The sequence below is a fragment of the Macaca nemestrina genome, unplaced genomic scaffold, assembly GCF_043159975.1.
Source record: "Macaca nemestrina isolate mMacNem1 unplaced genomic scaffold, mMacNem.hap1 Scaffold_53, whole genome shotgun sequence".
Classification (NCBI taxonomy): domain Eukaryota; kingdom Metazoa; phylum Chordata; class Mammalia; order Primates; family Cercopithecidae; genus Macaca; species Macaca nemestrina.
The window spans coordinates 25730-51314 of record NW_027257706.1 but is presented as its reverse complement, the minus strand read 5'-3'; the positions used below and the strand labels follow the sequence as shown (position 1 = coordinate 51314).

General features: G+C 40.8%; 2 long non-coding RNA genes across 2 annotated transcripts; one reads left to right on the top strand and one right to left on the bottom strand.

The window, feature by feature from the left end:
• Positions 1-4447: 4447 nt before the first annotated feature.
• On the bottom strand, positions 4448-11792 carry LOC139361497 (uncharacterized). Its single transcript, XR_011619046.1, has 4 exons — positions 11526-11792; positions 10193-10346; positions 6407-6556; positions 4448-4559 (listed from the first exon to the last, which is right to left on the bottom strand). It is a non-coding gene; the product is annotated as an uncharacterized lncRNA (long non-coding RNA).
• A 315-nt stretch (positions 11793-12107) lies between these two features.
• On the top strand, positions 12108-23342 carry LOC139361493 (uncharacterized). Its single transcript, XR_011619041.1, has 5 exons — positions 12108-12164; positions 17835-17961; positions 18907-19005; positions 20919-21042; positions 22569-23342. It is a non-coding gene; the product is annotated as an uncharacterized lncRNA (long non-coding RNA).
• Positions 23343-25585: the final 2243 nt, after the last annotated feature.

The window sequence follows — 25585 nt, the reverse complement described above, 5'->3', positions numbered from 1 at the left end:
CAGAAATTAACACCAGCTGGATGTTAAATGTTAACTTTATTCTTCAAACGCAATTTGCAAGACAGAATCCAAAACCAGTTTCTTACCTTGTCATGGGTCTCAGGCTGTAGACTGCTCTCTACCATCCCAGAAGCAGGGAAAAAACAAAGAAACAAACAAAAACGAATTTGCCTGTTGGAAGAAGTGAGCTCAAACTCCGTACAGGAGTCACCTGCCTTCCATCATCACGGAGGTACGAAAACTTGTCTTCTCATTGGACAAGTAAAACTCCAAAAACCGAGGAGTTGTACAGCAAAATAAACTTTAGATCTTGGCCAAATTTTTGGAGATCACGGATTCTCTGGAGGGGGTGCTCTCAGACCTCAGCAAATTGTTCTACTGGTTTGAGCCATAAAGTTAGCTCACGCTGGTACCAAGCAATGATAGGAAATTTGTCAAAGCTCAGGGCATCTCCACTCAGAATCCCCCCGTGGTTACCAAAAGGAGAACTCAGAAAATATGAAACAGGTTTCAGTTAATTTAGACAGTTTATGGCCAAGGTTGAGGACACACTCATTACAAAGCCCCAGAAACTCCTGACATGTGTCCACCAAGGTGGTCAGGGCACAGCCAGGTTTAAACATTTTAGGGAGACATGAGACTTCAATCAATATACATTAAGAAGTACACAGGTTCAGTCTGGAAAAGCTGAACAACTTTAAGCAAAGGCAGCAAGACCGGAAGCAGGGAGGGAGCTCCAAGGTCATGGAAAAGTGATACACAAATAATTACATTATTTTGAGTTTCTGGTTAGCTTCTCCAAAGGAGGCAATCAGATATGCAACTATCTCAGTGACCAGAGGGGTGACTTTGAATAGAATGGGAGGTGGGTTGGCCCTAAGCAATTTACAGCCTGAGTTTTCCTTAGTGATTTTGGAGGACCAAGATATTTTCCTTTCACAACAAAGAGTAAGCACATGTTTGAAAAGAACCACAAAAGTCACCCTGAGAAGTGACAGTCTGTCCAATACAGCGTTTGGGGAACAGGATATCCCTAGGAAAATAACAACATACAGTCTTTATTGTGTGAAATTCACAATAATTCATTCAGCATGAATGAAAGACCTATACCCAGAACTTGAAAAAGTCACTCTCTAAGAAGAAAACATACAGTGTGCAGACACCAGGGCCAACTTGGATCTATGCTCATGGTTTGCCAAGAGGAAAACAAAAAAATAAAGAGGACAGAAAAAAATACAACCAACCAACAACCCAAACTCACTGACAACAGATTGATATGCTAATGAATTTCTTTTACTTCATCTGTTACCAACGTTAACGGAAAACCAGAACACTACACACACCTGAAACTGCATCTGACTACACGGCTTATGGGCAAGAAACAATGAAAACAATGAATGAAAAGAAACATACAAAGGATGATAAGAAGTGTCTGGAGAGAAACACAGGTGATGAGGCATTTTTTGGAAAAAGTATAAGTAACTAACGTTACTAACTAGCAAAAAACACCAGAACAAAGAAATTAATTACCAAACCCAAACTTATAAACCAGAGGCTTTTCTGCAAAGAACACATAAAACTGAAAACAAGTATGCGTGTTAACACCTGGTTAACATCACTAATCACAGCAAAAATGAAAATCAGAACAAGACTCAGACACCACGTCCCTCTTGGTGAAATGAGTATTACAAAGACCTTCACATATCTTAAAAGAAGGGAAACCACAAATGCTGCTGTAAATTTCCAGAGAGGAGAGCTGTCTTATCCACATCTGTTGACAAGGTAAATTAGTATGTATGCTACAGAGGCCACTTGGATGTTCCTCTGAAAACCAAAAACACACCTACCATTTCATTGAGCTGTGCTACTATTGGAAACATATGAAATCAGTACAGGAAAGACATATCTGCCTTCCCATGCTGACTATGGCACCAGTCACAATAGCCAAGATAAGGAATCAACCTACTTGTCCACCTGCAGAGGATGAGATCCAGAAACTGCAGTATCCAGTCACAACCAGATACTCTTCAGCCAGACATGGGTACTGATATCAGGTCATCTGTGGCAACATGATGTAACCTGGAGGACATTATGGTAAATGAAACACACTAGGCAGAGAAAGACAAACCTCGCATCACCTCAATCATGAGGAATCTAGGAAACTATCTCACACAAACCTACGAAGCACCATAGTGCTTGCCAGGGTTAGAACTGAAGGCTGGGCATGGGTGGGCATAGGAAACAGGTACAAAGACACATTGCATAAGAGGAATGAAACTTGCCGTTCTATTCCTCAGCAGGATAACTAGGGAAAACTTTACCAAAGGGTAGTTTTCAAGACAACCAGAAAGGAAGGTTCTCACTCTCCTCAAAGATATGAAAACTCTACAAGGCAAAAAACAATGCTAAATATCCTGATTTCATCACTATGTGATGTATACATGGACCCAAATGTCCCACTCTACCATCTAGTTGTACATCTTAAGGACAGGGCTAATTTTGATTTTTGAAAGCAATGTAGAGAAACAATGCTAAAATTACCATGGGACCACAAGAGGCCCTTAAACTCCAAAGCCAGGCTGGGAGATCCAAACTACATTGGATGGAACGCACTCTCCGATTTCAAATTTCATGGAAGAGCTACAGACCCACTTCCGCCTACACAGAATAGGGAACCCTGAAGTAACCTGACATACCTACAACCATTTGACCTTTGAAACACCAAAGGTCAGATGGACAAAAGGCTCACTATGCAATGAAGGGCACTGGGGTAGGTAGCTAGCCACATGCAGATGAACAACACTGGAGGCTTAACTCTCATCAGATGCAAAAAGTAATCCAAAGTGAATGAAAGATTTCAGCAGAAGACCTCAAACTATAAAAGTCCTACAAGAAACCCTAAGACATACCTTTCTTAATACGGGCTTTGAAAAGCATTTAGATAAGAAGTAACAGCAAGAAAAGCCACAATGGACAGTTGGGCATGAGAAACTGAAACACTACCAGATAGCAAAATAAATCACAAGCATGGTAAATACAGAGTCTACAGGATGGGAGAAAATATTCCCAAACTATGCTTCTGACCAAGATCTAATAAGCCAAACTTTAACATGACCTTAAAAAAACCAGGAGATAGAAAAACAAACCATTCAAACAATGAGTAGACAATATAAACACACAGTTGTCAAAAGAAGATGTACAAGTGACTAACAGACAAGAATAAAACCTCAACATCACTCATCATGGGAGAAATGCCACTCACACACACACTGAGATACCATCTCATGCCGATCAGGATGACCATTTGTCCTAAGTCCAAGCATTAACATGCTGGCAAGGCAGAGGAGGAAAGCAAACACTGCTACACTCCTGGTGGGAATAAAAACTAGTTCTCACACTATGAGAAGTGGTTTGGCAACTCCTCAAAGAACTTAGAACCACCATCCAAATGAGCAATTACATAACTGGGTATCTACACACAGAAAAATAAATCATAAATCCTTCTTTCAAAATGACACAGGCCGGTATGTTCCTGGAAGTGCTATTCACATGGAAATATAAAATAAAATCGACCTATGTTCCCCTTAAGTTGATTCAATGTTTTAAAAGTGTTGTACATAGATGCCACAACATCCCATACAGTCAAAAAAGATAAAATAAAATTCATGCCCTTGGCAGCAACAAGGATGGAGCTGCAGGCAACTATGCTAAGCAAACTAAGGCAAGAACAGAAAATCAGATTCCATATAGTCTCATGGGGAAAGTATCTATAGACAACACAATGACTTTGTGATCCCTTTTTTTTCTCTCTGATGGGACACAGAAATTCCTGCTGACAAAAGCAAATATAAACTTGTGAGACAAACACTTCCGAGCTTCTGCATGGGGGAGAAAACAACAAACCCAAAGAGAAAGCATCTTACCCTGGCGGAAAGGATGATTGGGGTAAAATTAAGGAAAATCATAATTTTGGAAGAGTTGTTATCGAACATATTCAAGCACTATAGCTACTAAGTGGGGAAAAGATTAAATAAATACACAAGCTAAAAATATGCAAAGGACCTGCACAACCTCTTCTGCACAGGACATGAAACTGATTCACAGGTGAAACTAAAGATTCTCCACATAACTAGTCACTCCAAACATGTAAGTCAGAATCACACTCTGATATCAGATACCATTAAACTCCACTGAGAATGAACATTACCAGAAAAAAGCAATAAAAACTTTGGAAGGTAAAAGCAAGTGTAGGCTTACAGAAAGGGAAACTCTTATACACTATTCATGCCAATGTAAATTAGTGAATATACTGTGAAAAAATGTTGGGATGTTCCTTACACTGTGTATATGCATTTAAAGCAAAGGAAACCAGTACCTTAAGGAGTTATCTGACTTCCCATGTTTCATGGAGCACTATTCACAATACAGAAGATATGGAATCAACCTACCTGTCCACCCACAGATGAAGGGATGAAGAAACTGCAGTATATCTGCACAACGCAATACTCTTCATCCGTAACAAAGTAACGTAATTTTCATTTGGAGTCACATGGATGAACCTGGAAAATATGTTACATAAAATAAGCCAGGCATAGAAAGATAAAGACAGATTCATCTCACTTATATCAAATCCAAAAAACTTTGCCTTCACTAAGTAGAAAGTACAGTAGTGGTTTTCCAAGCAGAGGGGAAGGAGAGGATGGAAGGATTGGTTATGGAAACAAAGTTGCAGTTAGTTGGGACAAATACATTCTTGTTTGTGCTCTATACCACAGCTTGGTGTTTCTGGTTAACAAAATACTGTATTTTTCAAAAAACCTGGAAGGGAGCAATTTCAATGTTCTCACAAAAGAACAATAATACCTGTATGAAGGAACAAATATGATAAGTACCCCGATTTGATCATTACTAAAACTATACATGCATCAAAATGTCCCAGAGGAAAAACAGTCCCAGCATACTCTCTTAATTATATACTTTACTATGCACAGAAATGTAACGTGAATACACAATGCTAACGTTCACATGGAAACACAAACGGCCCTGAATGTCTAAGGAATCCTGACAAATAGAAACTAAGTTGGAGGACTCACAATCCCTGATATGCCACTATGCTCCAGCCTGGGTAAGAGAAAGAGACTCTGTCTCAAAAAGATTGTTAAAAATTTTGAGAGAATCATAGAAGTGATAACTACAGGGACTCTGTCACTCACGCTGGAGTGTGGTGGCATGATCATGACTCGCTGCAGTCTTGACCTCCCCAGCACAAGTGATCCTCCCACCTCTTCCTCCTGAATAGTTGGAACTACAGGGCACACACCACCACGCCTGGCTAATTTTTTGAATTTTTTTTATACAGATAAAGTTTTGCCATGTTGCCTAGGCTGGTCTCAAATTCTTTGGCTCAAATGAGCTGCCCATCTCGGCCTCCCAAAGTGCTTGGATTACAGGCATGAGTCATCATGCGTGGCGATAAAAAAAAGAATGGCTAAATCAAAGTGAAAAATTTTTGCAAAAGAAAGGAAACAATGAACCCAAAGAGAAAGGCTGGGACAAGGTTTTGATGAATCACATATTGGCTAAGGGATTGTTATGGAGAATATGCCATATATTAACAGGACTAGGTAGCAAGAAAAAAACAAATGATCCACCCAAAACTCCCTTCCCCAGGTCAGGTGGCCATGAGTAGAGGGAGAGAATTAGGCAGGCGCTTGCATGGAGTGGAGAAAAGTGACCCCTATGTCCTGACAGCAGGGACAGAGATTTAAACATTCAGCAGACCAAGCACACTGGTTCACACCTATAATCCCAGCACTTTGGGAAGCTGAGGCAGGAGGATTGCTTTGAGCTCAGGAGTTCGAGATGAGCCTGGGCAACATGGCAAAACTCCGTCTCTACCAAAAATATTTTTTTTTAAATAGCTGGACATGGTGGCACAGGCTCAGCTACTGTGGAGGCTGTAGCTGGAGAATCCCTTGAGCCCAGAAAATGGGGTTTGCAGTGAGCTGAGATCTGCACTGCACTGTAGCCTGCGCAACAGGGCCAGACCCCATCTCCAAAACAAAACAAAAAAAAAAACAATTAAAAAATCACCAAACTCTGCAGGTTAAGTTGGATCCTTTCCTTCCATCTAAGGCTTGGATGCAAGACAGCCAAACTGGGGCCTGACCCAGGCCGGGCTTCCCCTTCCTCCCACAGCCAGAGCCTTCCTCTCTCTCCAACTACATGGGGAGTTTCTCTCAGAAACAGCCCTAAAGTCTCCTACACTTTCCAACCTCAAAAGCCCTTAAGGAATGAGTACTACTGTAAAATCAATACTAAGATGGCAAGAGAGAAAAAAGAAAAAGAGTGGGAACCTAGCAGGAATACACAGAACATTCCAGAAAATGAAATCTTCTGTACTCACCATGAAGGAAAAATGCCCCAAAGAAGCTGGGCTGTGGAGAAATCACATCGAAGTTGTCCTCAGCAGTCAGCACCAGGGATAGGAGGCCTTCTTCTTCCCCAGGATGCAGCCTCGAAGTTGTCCCAAAGGGGCCATGGCACGTGGTAGCTCCTGAGAACACACGAGCTCTTCTGGTTTAACATAGACAAGTCAATAAATGTAATACACCACATAAACAGAATTAAAAGCAAAATCACATGGTCATCTTGGTAGACACACAAAAGGCATCTGACAAAATCCAGCATCCCTTTATGATAAAGGCCCTCAGCAAAATATGCATAGAAGGGGCATGCCTTATGGTAATAAAAGCCATCTATGGCAAACCCACAGCCAACATTAATACTAAACGGAAAAACTGAAAGCATTTCCTCTGAGAACTGGAACAAGACAAGGATGCCCACTCTCACCATTTCTATTCAACACAGCACTGACAGTCTTAACCAGAGCAATCAAACAAGTAAAAGAAATAAAGGGAAATAAAGGGCATCCAGATTGGTAAAGAGGAAGTCAAACTGTTGCTGTTTGCTGATGATATGATCGTATACCTGGAAAACCCTAAACACTCCTCCAAAAAGCTCCTAAAATGATAATTTCAGCAAATTTTCAGGATACAAAATTAATGTACCCCAATAAGTGGCTCTGCTATACACCAACAACACGTACACCAACAACATGCAAGCTGAGAATCAGATCAAGAATTCAACCCTTTTTACAATAGCTGCAAATAAAGAAATAAAACACTCAGGAATATAACTAACCAGAAGGTAAAAAAGCTGTACAAGGAAAACTAAAAAACACTGCTGAAAGAAATCACAGATGACACAAACAAATGGAAACACACCTCATGCTCATGCTCATGCTCATGGATGGGTAAAATCAATATTGTAAAAATGACCATAATGCCAAAAGCAATTTACAAATTCAAAGCAATTCCCGTCAAAATATCACCATCATTCTTCACAGAACTAGAAAGGATAATTCAAAAATTCATATGGACCCAATAAAGAGCCCGCATAGCCAAAGCAAGACTAAACAGAAAGAACAAATCTGGAGGCATTACGTTACCTAACTTCAAAATCTATACTACAAGGCCATAGTCAGCGGAACAGCATGGTACTGGTATAAAAATAGGCATGTAAACCAATGGAACAGAATAGAGAACCCAGAAATAAATTCAAATACTTACAGCCAACTGGTCTTTGACAAAGCACACAAAAACAAAGTGGGAAAAGGACACCCTATTCAACATATGCTGGGATAATAGGCAAGCCACTGCCAAAAAATGAAACTGGATCCTTATCTCTTACCTTATACAAAAATCAACTTAAACCTGAGACCTGAAACCATAAAAATTCCAGAAGATAACACTGGAAAAACCCTTCTAGGCATTGGCTTAGGCAAAGACTTCATGACCAAGAACCCAAAAGCAAGTGCGACAACAACAAAATGAAGATAAACAGGTGAGAATTAAACCAAAAAGTTTCTGCACAGCAGAAGAAACAATTAGCAGAGTAAACAGACAACCCACGGAATGGAGAAAATCTTCACAATCTATACATCTGACAACGGACTAATATCCAGAATGCACAACTCAGACAAATTAGCAGGCGGGGGAAAAAAAAAGAAAAAAACAAACCATTCAAATAATGGTCTAAGGACAATTCTCAAAGAAGATATAAAAAATGGCCAACAAATATATGAAAAAATGCTTCTAAAAGAATCAGTAAAAAAATAAATAAATATATAAAGTTCACACCAAAAGTAGTAATACTAGGAATAAAAGAGGGCTCAACACTGCAACTACTTAGAGGCAAAAGTTAATAAAGTCTTGTTTTGGGTTGTGAATCTTTGCCTTAAAACATTATACATGGCCGGGCATGGTGGCTCACAGCTGTAATCTCAGCACTTTGGAAGGCCGAGGTGGGTGGATCACCTGAGGTCAGGTGTTCTAGACCAGCCTGGCCAACATAGTGAAACCCTGTCTCTACTGAAAATACAAAAATTAACCAGGCATGATGGCAGGTTCCTGTAATCCCAGCTACTCGGGGGACCAAGGCAGGATACTGCTTGAACCCAGGAGACAGGGGTTGCAGTGAGCCGAGATTGCGCCATCATACTCCAGCCTGGGGGACAAGAGTGAGACTTTGTCTCAAAAACAACAACAACAACAAATACTACACATGATTCCCCCACATTCCTTTTTCTCTTGCAAAGAGGTGGGGATGAATCAGGTTTGCCCATGCGGCTGACAATACTCTTGAAAATGGTGGCAGAGAGCTGGGCGTGGTGCCTCACACCTGTAATCCCAGCACTTTGGGAGACTAAGGCAGGTGGATCACCTGAGGTCGGGAGTTCAAGACCCACCTGGCCAACATGGAGAAACCTGTTCTCTACTAAAAATACAAAATTAGCCAGGCACGGTAGCGCATGCCTATAATCCCAGCTACTCGGTAGGCTGAGGCAGGAGAATCTCTTCAACTCAGGAGGTGGAGATTGCAGTGAGCCAAGATCACCCCATTGCACTCCAGCCTGGGCGACAAGAGTGAAACTCCATCAAAAAAAAAAAAAAGAAGAAAAGGAAAGAAGAGAAAGGAAAGGAAATGAAAGGAAAGGAAAGGAAAAAGGAAAAGGAAAGAAAAGAAAGGAAAAGAAAAGGAAAAAAAAGAAAAGAAAATGGTGGCAGAGAAATAAAATAAAGTGAATACAGTTCACGTAATAATCTCATAAATTAGCACTTACTAGTCCTGTGACTCTTGCAAAGCTCCAGACAACTATGTGAGAGAGATGAAATGGCTCTTTACTACCAATATTTTATGTGATGCTTCGTTTTTTGATACCTTGAATACCTACTTACAACACATTAGCCCATTTATGCCAGAGGTTGCAATTTTTTGAATTTTTGCATGAGTGAAAAATCAGACTTTGTCGATGACCTTGAGCAGTAGGATATAAGTAACTCCCTCATGCTTACCATTCCAATGATGGAACACTAGACATAAGTGGGTTAACACAATCATGAAAGCATAGATATTCAAGTAACTAATTATACAACACAGTTTTGTTTCCTAATCTCTAGAACACAGTAAGGGACCATTTATTTCAAAAATACAACACAGTGACAACTAGTTTCTTTTTAACTCAGTTTTGGTTTGTCGTTTGTTATGGCCATTGCTGGGCATAAAGAAAACAGAGAAGAAGAAACAATAGAAACATGAAATAGAAGCAGCAGCAAAAGAAAATGAAGAGGAACAAGATGAAAAGAAGAAAACACAGGCTAGAAGAAAAAAGAACAGGTGTGGGAATCAGAAGGCCTATTATGAAACCTTTTATCCCCTCTGCAATTCAGGAAAATGTCCAAGACTATCACAACAAAAAAGAAGCAAAAAAGATACACAAATAGTCACCCCCTAAATTTTGTTAAGAATGAGATAATGCTGCCACTTGCCTAGCTCAGTCACCAGCAGGAGGAGGGCACTCTCCAGAGATTGCAGGAGAAGGGGGAGAACTCCTCCTTTCCCTAGGTGCACCTCCACCACTGCCACCAAGGCCACCGGTACATCACCCGCAGGTTCCTCCCCACCCCAGGTCGGGCTGAGCCCTGCAGCACTCCTACTCCCCCTTCCCGGCTCCCAGACTTGCTGCTGCTACCACCACTAGCACCGATGCCAATACAACCACTGTCACCCTCAATGCAGCAGCCCACCCTACAAGGTTCCTAACACTTTGCCCCCGCGGGCATCCTCCTACCACTCCAGTCGAGTTGCAGTCTGTCGCTGCCACCAACCGCGCATGAGGTGATCTGCAGAGCCACGCTATAGGAAAGGCTCCAGCGTAGCACAGGTGACTTCTCCTCCTCCTCCCGCCTGGCTTGCAGCAGCTGGGCAGGCAAAGCCAGAAAAGCCTAGAATGGGACACAGGGAATGGTAGTGTTAGAGCCTCACCTTGTCATGCTGGCAACTGGGTGGCAGGGACCAGTTTCAGTGAAGGCACTCACACCCATCCTCCAAAGCCCAGCCTATCCTTCTGGCAAAAGCTGGCCAGGAACTGGGGCCTGGGGTGGGTGTGAGTGCCTTTGCTGAAACCGGCCCCTGGCCAAGTGCAGCTGGACAGAAATTGCTGGACCCACCAGCCTGCGCTCCTTGCGAAGCAGGAGTGGGAGAAACTCAGACCCAACTAGCCCTCCCCACCCAAGTGCTGGTTCCCATTCCTGACACCTCCACCTACAGTGCCTCGCCCCCACAGTTCCCCATGATACCTACTAATCCCTACCCGGTGGTCTCTGCAACACAGAGCCTGGGGGCATGGCCTAGGGAACCATGACAGGTGTGGAAGCCCTACCCTGCTCAAGACTGCAGGAACAGGAGGAGATCACCTTCTAGAGTTCAGAGTCCAGCAAGAGGAGAATGGTCACCGCAAAGAAAAATGAGGCCACTGCTGACACTGTCACTGCCACCTCCACAGCCCACGAACACCGCTGGCAGTGTAACTTCTGATAGCATCCCTAATCTGCCCCCTGCTGCTGGCAGTGAAGCCCCCAGATAAAACACACCCAACACATCCCGTGCCAACTGCAGGCAATGTAACCCCGATATACCCCCAAAACACCCGATAGTGCCCACAATCTGACCCAGCCATGGGTGTTGCTGCATAGATAGTGCCCCAATACCACCCCACTCCGCCATGGGCAGTGCAGCTCCTGATAGCTCACCGCAAGTAAGGACAGAGCAGCACCTGACAATGCCCCTAAACCACCCCCCACTGCCAACATTGCACCTCCAGATAACCACCCAACCCGCCCCCTGTCGCGGGCGGTACAGCAAAAAATAGCGCCCCAACCCGTCCCCAGCCACTGGCAGTACACGTTAGTGTACACAACTCACCTCCCCCGAGCACCTCCGCCACACCGTGGGCAATGTGGCCCCTGACAGCCAGCCAACCCACCCCACCACCAGCAATGCAACCCCAGAGAGTGCCCCCAACCAGTCCCCTGCCACAGGCAATGCAGCTTCCGGCAATGAGCCCTAATAGGGCATCCAACCCCTGCCCCCAGAGGTGGACAGTGCGGCACCGGATAACTCACCTACCCCATGACATTTCTACCACTCTGGCCGAGCTGCAAGGTCCGAAGTCACCACCAACCGCAGCGAGGCGAGCCGCGGTGGCGGCGCAGCCTCCAGCATGCGTCAGTGCCTCTCCTTTCTACTCGTCTTCCCGCCCGGCAGGAAAAGCTCCTGCTGCTGGCTGCCCTCCAACCGCTCTGTCGCCGCCACCAACCACAGCCCCAGCTCCAGTTGGCAGAAGCGTTGGCCCCTCCTCCTAGTTCCCTAAGCCAGGGACTCGCCGCCAACACCGAACAGCCTGAAATGGCCTAACGCTGCCTCAGCATGCTTTATATACTGATGTTACCCCACACGCAGTTCCTGGACTACATGGTCTGATTGGATGGGAGAAAAGCCTCCAAGCCTACTTTGATTGGACTTTATTTTCATGCTGTGACTGGTTGTCTTAAGACTTGCTCTCACCCAATAAGAACATGATAATAAAGTCCAATCCGAGTAACCCTGGAGGTTTTTTCATGTCCAATCAGAACACGCCATCCAGGAATCCTCATGTATATAAGCTCAGTATATGCACGATGCTGAAGGGAAGTGAGGGCCTTCCAGGTTCCCATACTTTCCCGTAGAGCTGCTTAGTGCCTGGCTTAGAGTATCGGGAGTGGGTAATTACCGGTCGTTTGCTGGAGGCTGGAGCATAGCGGCTCGACTCGCTGCTGTTGGTGGTGGTGGCAACTGAGACAGCAGCGCGTCTGGAGCAATAGGAGGAGGAAAATAGCTTTGGGATAGATGGAGGGGGGTCAAGAGGGTGGTTAGTGCGAAAGGGAAAAGAGGATAGCGAGCAGGAGAAAGTGTTGCAAAAAGACCGTGGGGAAAAAGATGGTGGGAAAAAAAGTTTTTGGGTAGATGGAGGGGAAAAACAGGGTGGGCAAGCGGGAGGGAGGGAAGGTTTTGCAGAAAGGCGGTGGGTAAAAGTTTATGGGTAGATGGAGAGGGAAAAAAGGATGGCAAGAGGGAGGAGGAAAGAGAGTGGGGGGGGAAACGGGGGCGAGCAGTAGGGAGAGAAGGTTTCGTGAAAAGACAGTGGGGAGAAAAGTTTTCAGGTAGATAGAGGGGGAAAAGAGAGTAACAAGTGGGGGAAGGAAAAAGAGGGTAGCCAGCGGGAGGAAAACAAGATTTTGCGAAAAGACAGTGGGCAGAAAAGACAGACGGTGAAGAAAGAAAAGATGGTGGGTAAAAAGAGTTTGCGTAGATGGAGGGGGGAAAGAGGGTGACGAGGAGCAGAAAAGAGGGTGGCTAGAGGGAGCGGGGAAAGAGGGTTGGGGAAAATAGTTTGGGGTAGATAGAGGGCAAAAAAGAGAGTGGCAAGCCGGATAGGGCAAAGAAGAGTATGAGTGGGAAGGGGGAAGACTTTGTGAAAAGACAGTGGGGAAAATTTGGGGGGATAGATGGAGGGGAAAAAGAAGGAGGTGAACAGGAGTTGAGGAGTAGGCTTTGCGAAAAGACGGTGGGGAAATGTTTTTAGGTAGTTGGAGAAGGGAAAGAGGGTGGCAAGGAGGAGCGGGGGGAAATACGATGAGGAAAACAGTTTTTGGGTAGATGAAAGGGGAAAAGAGGGTGGTAAGCAGCAGGAGTGGGGAGAAGGCTTTGGGAAAAGATAGGGGAAATGTTTTTGCTTAGATGAAGGAGCAAAAGAGGGTGAAAAGAGTGGGACGGGGAAAAAGAAGGTGGCCAGGGAGAAGGGGAAAAGACGGTGGGAAAAAACAGTCAAGAAAGAGTTTGGGTAGATGGATGGGGAAAAGGGTGGTGAACGGGAGAGTAGAGAAGGGTGTGCGAAATGACGGTGGGGAAAAAATGGTAGGGAAAAAGTTTTGGGGTAGATGGAGGAAGAAAAAGGGTGGCATGGGGGAGGAGGCCAAAGGCAGTCGGGAAAAGAAGGTGGGGAAATAATGGTGGGAGACAAAGTTTGGGGTAGAATTTTTTTTAAATCAGATTATTTGTATTTTTGCTTTTGAGTAGTTTGAGTTCTTTATATATTTTGTGTCTTAACCCCCTTTACTGATGCATAGTTTGCAAATACCTTCTTCCTTTCTCTGGGTTGTTGCTTCTACTGATTGCTTCCTCTGCTTTGCAGAAGCTTTTAAGTTTAATGTAATTACAACTTTGCTTTCGTTGCTTGTGCTTTTGACAAGTTTAATGTAAATACATCTTTGCTTTTGTTGCTTGTGCTTTTGATGTCTGTTAGAAAATTCCTTGTCCTAACTGATTTCATGAAGCATTTATCCTATGTTTTCTTCTCTAGTAGTTTCATAGTTTCAGGTCCTACATTTAAATCTTTATTTTGAGTAGACTTTTGTATATGGTAAGATAACAGTCTAGATGTATTCTTGTACATGTGGGTGTTGGGTTTTCCTAGCACAGTTTATTGAAGAGATTGTCCTTCCCGAATGTGTGTTCTTGGTGTTTTTGTTAAAAATGAGTTGACTGTAAATGGGTGAATTTATTTCTGATTTCTCTATTCTATTTCATTTGTCTGTGTCTGTCATTACTTTGTTTCTCTCTCTCTCTCCCACCCCTTTTTTAGATCGTACCATGCTGTTTTGATAGTACCTGCCTTACTATAGATTTGTAATATATTTTGAAATCAGGTTGTGTGATGACTCCAGCTTTTCTTTTTATTCCACATTTTTTAATCTATTTGAAGTATTTTGCACTTCCATGTGAATTTTAGGATTTTTTTTTTCTGTATGAAGAATGTCTTGTAATTTAATACGGATTGTATTGATTGTGTAGATCACATTGGGTGATACAGATACTTCCACAATATTCTTCTAGTGCTTGGACGTGGAATATCTTTTCATTTACTTGTGTCTGCTTTAATATCTTTCATCTATACTTTATAGTTTTCATTGTGGATCTTTTGTCTTTTTGGTTACGTTTATCCCTAGATATCATTTTATTGGTAATGAAATAGATTTCTTGATTTCCTTCTTAGTTATTTCACTATTGGTGCATGAGTATGCTACTCATTTTTATATATTGATATTGTATCTTGCAACTTGACTGAATTTATTATTTCTAGTAGGTTTTTTTGTGGAATCTTTAGGGTTCTCTTTCTACGTATGATCATATCCCTTGCAAACAAAGACAGTTTGATTTCCTTTTTTTCCAATTTGGGTGTCTTTCATTGCATTCTCCTGTCTAGTTGCTCTACCTAAGACTCAGTACTATGATGAATAAAAGTGGTGTAAAAGCAGCCACACTTGTTCCAAATCTTAGAGGAAGCGCTTTTGACTTTTCCCTGTTGGTTATGATGTTAGCTGTGGGTTTGTCATATGGCCTTTATTGCGCTGACATATGTTCCTTCTATACTCATGCTGTTCAGTTTTTGTCATGAAGGAATGTTGATTTTTTTGCCAGCATTTACTGAAGTGATTATATGGTTTTTGTTCTTGATTCACTGAATGTGATGTCGCACATTTATTTATTTGTGTTTATTGAATCATCCTCATATTCCTGGAATGAATTCCACTTGATCATGGCAGATCATCTTTTTATGTGTTGTCAAATGCAATTTTCAAGTATTTTGTTGAGGACTTTTTGCGTCTGTGTTCATCAGGGATATTTGCCTATGGTTTTCTTTTTGTGTTGTGCCCTGGTTTGGTTTTTGTACCAGGGTCATGCTGTACTCATAGAACAAGTTTTGAAGCCTTCATTCCTCTTCATTTTTTTTGAGGAATATTTTGAGTAAAATTGGTATTAGCTCTTTTAAAAATGGTAGAATTCAGCAGTAAAACCATGATTATTGTGTTTTTCTTTGATTGAAGACTTTTTATTACTGCTTGAATTGCATTACTCATTATTGTTCTGTTCAGGTTTTTTATTTCTTCATCATTCTATCTTGGGAATTTGTTATGTGTCCAGAAATTTATTCATTTCACCTAGATTTTTCAATTTGTTTTTATATAGGTGTTTTTAATAATCTCTTACCATCCTTCGTATTTCTGTGTTATCAGTTGTAATGTCTCCTTTTTCAGCTATGATTTTATTTGTTTCCTTTTTCTTTTCCTTGGTCTAGTTAAAGCTCATCAGTTTTGATTTTTTTCTTAAAAATCCCAGTTCTTTGTTCCATTGACTTTTTGTATTTTTTGTTTCTATTTTTAAATTTTCCTCTTTAATATTTATGATATTTTTTCTACTAAATTTAGCGTTTCATTTTTCTTGTTTTTCTCATTACTTCAGGTGTACTGTCAGGTTGTTTATTTGAGATCTTTCTACTTTTCTGATGTAGGCATTTATAGCTATGTACTTTTCCTCTTACAACTGCCTTTGCTGCATCCCACAGGAATTTTTATGTTTTGTTTCCATTCTTATTTGTTTCAATAAATTTTTAATTATTTTATTTTATTTATTTATTTATTGGTTGTTCATGATCATGTATTTTAATTTCCATATATTTGTACAGTTTTTAAAGTTCCTCCTGTTACTGCTTTCTAGTACTATTTCACTGTGGTCAGAAAAGATACTTGATATGATTTCAGTTGTTAAAAATGTGTTGTGACTTGTTTTTTGGCCTAACACATAGTCTGTCTTGGAGAATAATCCATGTGCTACTCAGTGGAATGTGCATTGTGCAGTTGTGGAGTGGAGAGCTGTCCATATTAGGTCCATTTGGAATAGAGTACAGTTTAACTGATGATGTTTTGTTGTCTGGATGATCTGTCCATTGATGATAGTGGGGTGTTGGTTATAGTGGAGCATTGAGGTATTCTATTACTGTATTGCAGTCCATCTGTCCTGTAAGGTTTGTTGATATTTGCTTCTGTGTTTAGTGCTTGAGTGCTGGTTGCATATGCACTTATAATTGTTATGCTGCTGTTTACTTCTTTCTGACTATATGATTATCTTCATTTTTTTTCCTTTTTTGACTGAAAGTCTGTTTTATGTAAGTAGAGCTACTCCTGCTTTTTCTGTTTCCATTGGTAAGGGATATCTTGTATCATCCCTTCACTTTCAGTCTATATATTATATATGTCTTTACGGGTGAACTGAGTTTCTTGTAGGTAGTATATAATTGGGTCTTATTTTTTAACCCATTCAGCCCCTAAGTCTTAGAGAATTTAATTCATTTATATTCAAGGCTATTACTAACAGGTAAAAACACACTACTGCCAGGTTTTACTTGTTTTCTGGTTGTTTTGCTACTCTCTTTTTTTTTTTTTTTTGTTCTTTCTCCCTTCCTTCCTCTTTCTCTTCTCTCTGATCTCTCTCTTTCTTTCTTCCTTTCTTTTCTTTCCTCCTTCCATTCCTTCCTGTCGTTATTTGTAGTGAGGTAATTTTTTCTGGTAGTGTGTTTTAATTCCTTGCTTTTAATTTTTGGGGTGTCTGTTATCGATTTTGTTTTCTGGTTACCATGAGGCTAAACAACATAATTATAACAAGTTATTTTAAACTGAAGAATACTTAACTTTGATTGGTCTCAGCTACTCAGGAGGCTCAGATGGGAGGATTGCTTGACACTAGGAGGCCGAGGTTGCAGTGAGTTGAGATCGTGCCACTGCACTCTCCAGCCTGTGTGACAGAGTGAGACCTTGTCTCATAAAATAAATAAATAAAAATGCAATAGCTTATAATGAATTCTGATTGTAAATTTTGAGATGATGATTGATAAGGTATAGAAAAGAAAGTGGAAATCATTCGTAATCTCATTACCCAAAGATGACTACTACTAATGTTTTGGTACATATGCTTCCTAATTCATAACCCTCTCTCCCTCACACACACACACAAATGTACACATACAATAGATACATTTTATACACAAATATAATTTTATTGTAGCATTTTAAGAAAAACAGCTTTGTAATTTTTTATTTAAAATATTGTGAATATCTTTTGTGAATAATATTCATATAAAATATTATACATCTTAGGCCAGGTGCGGTGGCTCATGCTTGCAATCCCAGCACTTTGGGAGGCCAAGGTGGGTGGATCATGATGTCAGGAGATCAAGACCATCCTGGCTAACACAGCAAAACCCCGTCTCCCCTTTTAAAAAAAAAGTTAGCCGGACATGGTGGCACACACCTGTAGTCCCAGCTACTCGAGAGGCTGAGGCAAGAGAATCACTTGAACCAGGGAGGTAGAGGTTACAGCGAGCCAAGTTCGTGCCACTGGACTCTAGCATGGGCGAAAGAGCAAGACTCTGTCTCAAAAATATATATATGTTATACATCTTAGTTTTAAGATTGTGGTTTCTGCTCTTTGGGGTGGCAGGTACACTTCTTGCTAAAATGAATCATCTCAGTGTCTTTGATTTTCCTTCTCTCCCCTAGGCTATTGCTTTTGGAAGGGGGCCCTGGATCTCCCTCCTGTTTACTTGGGGGCAAACATAGTATCATGGGGTTATGAAAACGTTGCCTGCGCCACATAGCAACCCTGGCTCCAGTTCTGAAAATAAAGGTAACGTAGGAGTTTTTGCTCTCTGATTAATACTAAGATGTAAATAAAGTGGTTTTAGATCATTGTAGCAAATGATTTAGATATAACTCTGTGTTCCTTTTAATTAAGAGCTCAGGATTTCTTCACGGTATGTTCATTGCCTGCTTTATCAGTAAAAGTATAGTAGAGACGGGGTTTCACCATGTTTATCAGGCTGGTCTCGAACTCCTGACCTCAGTGATCCACCCTCCTCGGCCTCCCAGAGTACTAGGATTACAGATGTGAGCCACCACACCCAGCTGTCACCTTCTTATTTAGATGGAGTCTTGTGTGAAACACACCATGGAACTCATGTTCACTTACAGCTGGGAAAGGCTGACCACCTTGTGTGATGAGATTGGAGCCTGTCTGCCACACCTCCCTGTGTGTCTCCGCATGTCCTCAGGCCTGCTGGCGGGGCGAGGGCTCCCTTGTCTTGATCTCTTATGCAGAGGAAGGACATGGCATGTGTTGAGAGCCAGCCTGGAGGTGGTACATAGTAACTGCCCAGCCAGTGGAACCCAGCAGGAAAGTGAGAACTGTTCTTGTCCATCCTTTTTTTTTTTTTTTTTTTTGATACAGAGTCTCACTCTGTTGCCTAGGCTGGAGTGCGGTGGCATGATCTTGGCTCACTGCAACCCCTGCCTACTGGGTCCAAGTGATTCTTTTGCCTTAGCCTCCCAAGGAGCTGGGATTGCAGGCGCCCAGCACCATCTCCGGCTAATTTTTGTATTTTAGTAGAGACAGGGTTTCACCATGTTTTCCAGGTAGGTCTCGAACTCCTGGCCTTAAGAGATCTTACCACCTTGGCCTCCCGAAGTGCTGAGATTACAGGCATGATCCATCGCGCTCAGTCTAGAACTTACTTTTCCCTTTTCTCTTCCTTTTCTTTACAAATTTGACACAGAGTCTTGTTCTGTCACCCAGGCTGGAATGCAGTGGTGTGATTGCAGCTCACTGCAACATCCACCTCCCCGGGCTCAAGCAATTCTCCTGCCTTAGCCTCCCGAGTAGCTGGGACTGCAGGTATGTGCCACTATGCCCAGCTAATTTTTCTTTGTATTTTTAGTAGAGACAGGCCAGGCTAGTCTTTAACTCCAGACCTCAACTGATCCACCTGCCTCGGCTTCCCACAGTGCTGGGACTCCAAGCATGAGCCACTGTGCCTGGCCGAACTTCCCTTTTCTTTCCATTTCTTGGTATTTGGAAAGTGAGCAGCCATGGTGTTTTCAGCTGGTGCAGACCCATCTGGTATGCTCGTAAGGCTTCTAGCTGAAGGAAGTGTCCACCCTGCAGTCTCGCTGGCATCCCATCACCTTCCAGAAGCAGGACGCCAGCTGTGTGTGCTCTTGGCCCACACTGAGCCTGTGCTCGGGGTGCTTCTCTTGCCAGTTTCCCCACCCCTTGTTTTGGGTGAGGTCCCTGCCCGGCTGGCATGGGAAACAGGATGGGGAGTGGTCACCACTATGGTTTGTTGCAGAGTGAGTTTTGTGGCTGCCCTGCCTAGGCCTGGCTCCCATGTTTCTCCCACTTGGCTGCAGCTCCAGCCCTACCCCGTCTCCCATGGCTTCCTGCCCAGCCCCGCACGGCAGCCTTCCCAGCACCCAGAAACGGCAGAGACCCCACAGAACTCCAGTGTCCCCTCCCCTAGACCTTTACATACACCTGGTAAGTTGGGCCTGGGGCCCACAGCCCCATCATGTGAGCTGTATGTGGCCTGGTGGTTGAGGTGATAAGGTCACCTCAAAATTACAAAATTTTGTGACAATATTGTTTTTTCAGTTTTTTAAACTATGATCTTTCTTAAATTTTCTGTAATACCAATGCTTTTGATGAATGAATTAATCACGGACACCTGCTTAGAAGACAAAAATATATACAGAATTTTGTGGTCTACTTCCTCAATTATATAAATCATTACATTTTAACGAGCATGAAGTCACCACGCTGAGGAAAATGTAGATGTGTAAACCTCAAGTTTGCCATTATCTTATAGGAATGGGTGTGCTCAGTTACTTGACAGCTGAATTAAACCTTACTCTAGGGCAGCGCTCTCCACTACTAATATAATGAGAATCCCGTATGTTATTTAAAGTTTTCTAGTTACTACATTAAAGAGTAAAGAGTAAAGAGATGCAGGTAAAATTAATTGTATCAATGTTTTATTTAACTGGGTGTATATTATCTATAATTTTAACATGTAATCAATATAAAAGTTATTAATTACATAGTTCATTCTTTTTTTCAATAAAGTGTTTCGAACTTTGGTGTGTCTTTTATACTTACAGCACATCTCGATTTGAACAAGCCACACTTAAAGTGCTCAATAGCCATGTGTGGCTGGCTAGTAGCTACCATGTTAGACAGTGCAGCTCTAGAGTGGGGATCAGGTAACTTTCCTCTAAAAAGCCAGATAGTAAATATGTTAGGCTCTGTGGGTCATACAGTTTCTGTCATAACCATTCAGTTCTACCTTTGGAACATGAAAGTGGCCATAGACAATATGTGAATGAACAGGTGTGGCTGTGTTTAACTAAAACTTTATATTTACAATAGCAAGTGATAGGCTGGATTTGGCCTGTGGATGGCAGCTTGCAGACCCCACTGTGGAGCACTAGGTTTATAGGCAGTCTCTGCTGTGCATGTGGTTTATTGTTTCTTATGTCAACTGCAAGGATGAGATAAATGGATAGAAACACTGGGTGTTTAATGAAACATAGGGGGCTTATAAATACTTGCTTTTTTTCTATAACCTATAGACTTATTTCCTTTGATTATAATGCCATCAACACTTTGATAACTATTTCACTAAAACCCTACAGGGAAACTAAGCTTCTCTCAACTTGTATTCATTATGGTAGAATGCCATTATTGTGTCTGGTTACATCTGCATTCGGTTTTTGATGATGCTAGTAACAATGAACTTTGTGTTGCTGCAGCTCACAAATGCTTTTTTACATCTCCAAGAAATTAACTAGTCATCAAACTCTTAGAAGCACAGAAATTCTCGAGTGGTTGCGGGAAATTTTGATCTGCAGGAATAAATTTCTTCTTAAAAATAAGGTAAGCAAAATGACATCTTTAAAAAATGGAAGAATATTTGGAATGGTAACGGGGAGAGATTAAAAAGTGTTTTCTAGCTAAATTAGTTTCTATTTCAGCTTCTCCTTTCTCCCAAGGTTCTCAAAAGGATACATATGTGCAGAGGACAATGGCTGGCAAGTCAACATTTTAAAAGTTATTCAGAGGCTGTGGCCTTAAAACCACACTGTTGATGAATTCTAGTTCTAGTTGAGTTAAATAGGTCTCTGTGGGGCAGGCCTAGGAAAAGTGGGAACTGCTATATCCAAAGTAGCTTGAGGAGCATGTTCCATCTTTACTCTCAAGTTCATACAGAAGACATAATTCATCCATTGAATTTGATTTAACATGTAGCTTCTATAATGAAGAATTCTGTTATGGCATAGATTTAGGAGTACTTGATTTAATGAGTTTTTGTCCATTTCTAGAATCATAGCTCTGAGAAATTGTAAAGGCCTAGATGTCATGGCTAGACTAGTCCAGAGAATTATCTATCAAGAAGGAAAAGGGAAAATGTTGAGGGTCCTCAATCTAGATTTATTTCTATTCCTCCAATAAGGGTTTCACCTCTTGAAAATATCAGGAGACTTCTTCGTTGGGGTGGAGTGAAATTTTTGAGATTCTGAACTATTGAAACATAGGTTGTGGAGGATAGAGAAGAACCTTAAATTTTTTTTTAACAAATAGTTTCTATAGTTAATCAATTTAGGGATTCTCTTATGGCCTAGTTTTGGGAGTGCCTGATTCAATGAGTTTTTAATCTGGTACTAGCGGCATAGCTGTGAAAAACCTTAAATGTATGAAACTCATATCCTTTTTGTTATTATACTGCTTGTGGTTAATAAATTGTCTCTGTTTAGAAATAGATTAATGGTGAAGTGGTTTTATTCACATCTGGCCTATTTGATGTGTTAATGTAGCAAAATTTGGCATTATTCCAAAGATACAGAAAGAGACTAGACTTCAGACTTTCATGCCCTTGCCTATGGTGTAATCTCCAGAATATGAGTATGAGGAATCCACTAATGAATTCCTAGTGCCCTGGTCAGCACAGTCACACTTGTGACATACTGGGTGTATATACCAGGGTTAATTACTGGTCCAGAATAACTTAATCTCAAGAGTTAATTTCTAGTTATCCCAACATGGCACAGGATAAAATCTTATAGAAAAAACAATCTTTGTCATTGAGATTGAATCATAGTTTTCACATAGTAGATTTACGTTCATGTTTTACTTATATTTGTGTTAGGCTTAATTTATATTTGTAGAATCTACTGTTTCTGATGATTTAGAGAATGGATGGGAAACTGAAAGAAATTTTAAAGACATTAAGTAAACATTAATTGTTCTAATGGGTTTCTAGTGAATCTCCTTCAAGGTGGGGCAGAGAGACTGAGAGGAGAGGTTTTCTAGGAGAGTCTCAGACGGGAAGACAAGTCAAACAAGTTTTTATTCCTCTTGGTGGTCAGTGCTTCAGTAAAGCTTATTTATTTCTTTTTTTCTAGCAGGCAGATAGAAGTTCCCGTCACTTTCTCCTTTTTCATGGAGTAGGATGTGATATTCCGTCTAGTGGAAATACCAGTCAAATGTCCATAGATCATGAAGAGTTACTACATACTCCTAGAGACTCTCTCCAGAAGGGAAAAGGGAACTCCTCCATGGTCAGCTTCTTTTGTAATTTTCCTGTATCATCTTGTGTGTTCTATTTGTTTTCTGAATGAACTTTGGTAAATTTCATCTAGGTAATATAGTGTAATAGTGAAAAACTGATTAGACTCCCGTTCTATCACTGCTCTTTGTAGAACTTTGGGCAAGTTCTTAACATCCTTGTTCCTCAGTTCCTCAACTTTAAAATGGGGGCAATAATAATTCCTGCCCCAGAGTTGTTGTGAGGGTTAAATAAAAGGATGTGTAAATAGCACTTGACACAAGCTGTATCTGATAACTATAATTATTATAAACCTCCACCCCATAAGAAACCATGCATACCACAGAAGTATAGAATTTGTATCACCTAACGAAGATACAGATTTACAGGGATAAAAACAAAGAATATTGCTTCATGTTAAAGATAAGTGTTTCTCCTATCACAGGTGGGAATTGAATAATGAGAACACATGGACACAGGAAGGGGAACATCCCACACCAGGGCCTGTTGTGGGATGGGGGGAGGAGGGAGGGATAGCATTAGGAGATATACCTAATGTAAATGACTAGTTAATGGGTGCAGCACACCAACATGGCACGTGTATACATATGTAACAAACCTGCACATTGTGCACGTGTACTCTAGAACATAAAGTATAATAATAATAAAAAAGATAAGTGTTTCTGTGTTTTGTGTTTGTGTGTATAATTTCTCTTAAATATAAATCATATTTCAAGTGAAAATATCAGATCATTATAGAAGAGTTTATTTTCCAGACCAAAACATTTTTCATCCCTAATTTTTAATACAACCTCACTAAAGAAAAAAAAAAATCTAAGCAGTATTGTATTTACTATTGTCTGTTGTACTTGTAGAATTTGCATTTGTTTATCAATTATTTTCTCCATTTTATGTTTGGGGAATAGATAATTCAGAATCAAGTCTATCTTCTACAGCAATATTTAGTTTTTGTTTATGCCCTTGTTTCAAAGAGTGCTGCAGTGTGCTTATTTTATTACTTCCCTATAGCAAGTAGATAGAATTTTCTGTTACTTCCTCTTTTTTTATTTTATTTTATTTTTACTTTTTTATTTTTTGAAGATGGAGTCTCACTCCATTGCCCAGGCTGGAGTGCAGTGGCATGATCTCGGCTCACTGCAAGTTCTGCCTCCCAGGTTAACATTATTCTCATGCCTCAGCCTCCCAAGTAGCTGGGACTACAGGCACCTGCCACCATGCCCGGCTAATTTTTTGTATTTTTAGTAGAAACGGGTTTTCACCATGTTAGCTAGGATGGTCTCAATCTCCTGACCTTGTGATCCACCCAGCTCGGCCTCCCAAAGTGCTGGGATTACAGGCGTGATCCACACCGCACCCGGCCCAAACAGAAGATTTTTTGTATTTCATCTTTTGTTAGAAATTACATTTGTGGTGGGAGGGAGCTATTTTTTTTGCAGTAAATTATTCTATCCAACATGGAAACAGTAGTATGGATTTAAATATGTTTAATATATTTCAGTAAATTGTCATCTTTAACCAAGTTCAAATTATTACACTTTTGGCCAGTGGGGGCCTCTTTAAAATTCATTCCTAACCATTTTTTACTTGACCCTTATTAGTCAGTGTTGCTGTCTGGTATGACAAGATGTTTCAGGGTCATTATGTCTTTTTTATTTTTCCTTTCACTCCATACATATAAGCAGCCATTTCCTAAAGGAGTCCAGATTCCTTTTACTGGGAAATGGTAGTTCAAGATTACAATTGGGTGAGGGTTACTGTGGGATTAGTCACTAGTCATTGCTATGGGATTGATCATTAGTCATTAGTATGGGATTGGTCATTGTTTCTAGGCATTTTCAATGGAGATAAGTAAAATTATGTTTTCTTAGTACAAAATAAAATATATTGACTTTATATAGTTACTTCTATTTCAAATTCAAGACTACATGTTCTTTACCATTACTTTCATCTCCCATGCTGAAAGTCTTGGGTTTTTAGAGACACTAGGAGTGATAGAATTACAATACCACAGAAGTACCTGTTGCCTTGATTCTACAATACATGCAGGATCAAGATTTATCTTTGTTTTGTCACTAGAGTATATTCTACTAGCAATATACAGTTAATATTAACTTGAAATCACTGAGAATACTTCCTCTCTTTATGATTCTTCCATTAAAGAATTTGATACAGATTACCGTTCATTTACTTTTGACTTCCAGACTTCTTAAAATTTTAATTTTATGTTTATGTAAGTTGCATAGTTCTAAAATGAAATCTATAAAACAATATGTATTCCATATAGAATATGGATTCTCTTCTTGTCACTTCTACTTTCTTTTTATTTCCTAAAGGCAACCACTAATTTTTTTTAACATTTCATTCTTCTACTGTTTTGTTTTGCTTCTTAGTATAAGAAACATATATTTCTATCTCCTCCCTTGTCTTAGATGAATGGAACATATTGTGTATATTTTCTCCATCTTGTTTAACTTAAGATATATTCTGGAGATTATTCCATTGTTTAATAAATTTAGACTTTTTTTGTTTTATGTTACATTTAATTTTAGACATGTCTTTTATTTAAGTGTCATTGTGTCATCCATGTTATTTGCTCTTTTGGCATATATAAAATACATATATACATGTGTACACATATATACATACATATATACATGTGTACACATATATATATATGTGGGAGTGTGTGTGTGTGTGTATATATATATATATTTTTTTTTTTTGAGACAGTCTTGCTCTGTTGCCCTGGCTGGAGTGCAGTGGAGCTTAGCTCACTGCAAACTTTGCCCCCTGGGTTGAAGCAATTCTCATGACTCAGCCTTCCAAGTAGCTGGAACAACAGGCGTGCACCAC